Raw genomic sequence first — 1,207 nt, forward strand, 5'->3', positions numbered from 1 at the left:
AAAAAGTGGCACTCCAATCAAACTTTGAAATTGATAGTGAGGAAAAACTAACACACTAGTGCCACTACTTATATACACAAGCTTATCATACTTTAAAGTTTATCATTGATGACCATAAACATCATTGTCTGATGCTCAAGTTCACCCATACGTAAAAAGATTTTTATTTTTTTCACATCTCCATAGATAACCATTTTGGCTTTGATACGTTGCTCTATGGTGTACAAATTGAATGCGGGGGATTCAATGATGGCATAAATTTGATCACGCATATCAGAGTGGTCATGAATTCCAATCTTGTCAATTAAGGCTCCAATTCTTTTGTCTTGGCTTTCAGTAAAGCCTTTTATAACTTCAGTCATACTCTTGAGAAATGTCTCATTAACATCCTCCACAACTCTTTTCCTTTTCTTGCTTTTCTCTTTTTCATTGACACTAGAAGAGGATTTTTTTAGCATATTTAGCTTGTTTTTCAGATCTATCAGTACGTTCATGAGGAGAGCCTCTAGCATATTTATTTTCAGATGCCTCTGTAAAATTAGGTTTTATATAAGCATTTTCAGATTCTCCGGTAGCTATATTTGGTCCATGACTACCTTCATCATCTTCTTCATATTCATCTTCATCAATATTAATAGGAAATCCCAAAGTCATATCAATAGAAATTCCTGATGCTTGATTCTTTAAGATACCCTCAACAACATCTAGTGGACCTTCTGCATGCTCTCCCATTGCCCTATCTTTGCCAAATATTTTCTCCCAATCCGCAAACATTGGCCATTTCTTGGTGTCCATATTTCTTGCTTTTGGTTCATCCTAGACAAACAAGTAAAGAAAGATGACAACGGCATATGCATCAATTATAAATTATGAAAAGAACAGAGAGAAATATTTATATGAAGTAGTAGAACAAAATATTAGTTACCTTTAAAAACTTTTTCCATTCTATTGGATCATCAACAATTATGGTTCCGTCACTATATTGAAATCCCAAACCACTTCGACCCTTTAGTAAACTTATGTGTGCATGACTTCTCTTCCACGCTTTTAATTTAGAATTGATATATGGTTCACCTTTCAATCCACTGTCAGGATGACGTTGACGTAAATAGTACTCCAACTCCGTCAGGTATCATGGTCTAAAGGTTCATTATCGGCTCTCCAACCATTAACACATAACTCTTTTAAACCATCTATAAGAGAACTT

The 1,207-nt window shown here is 34.5% G+C and overlaps 1 pseudogene; it reads right to left on the reverse strand.

Moving 5' to 3' along the window:
* Nucleotides 1–40: 40 nt before the first annotated feature.
* On the reverse strand, nt 41–816 carry LOC107856935 (annotated as a pseudogene).
* Nucleotides 817–1,207: the final 391 nt, after the last annotated feature.

Source organism: Capsicum annuum, unplaced genomic scaffold, assembly GCF_002878395.1.
Source record: "Capsicum annuum cultivar UCD-10X-F1 unplaced genomic scaffold, UCD10Xv1.1 ctg65008, whole genome shotgun sequence".
In the NCBI taxonomy this organism is placed as follows: domain Eukaryota; kingdom Viridiplantae; phylum Streptophyta; class Magnoliopsida; order Solanales; family Solanaceae; genus Capsicum; species Capsicum annuum.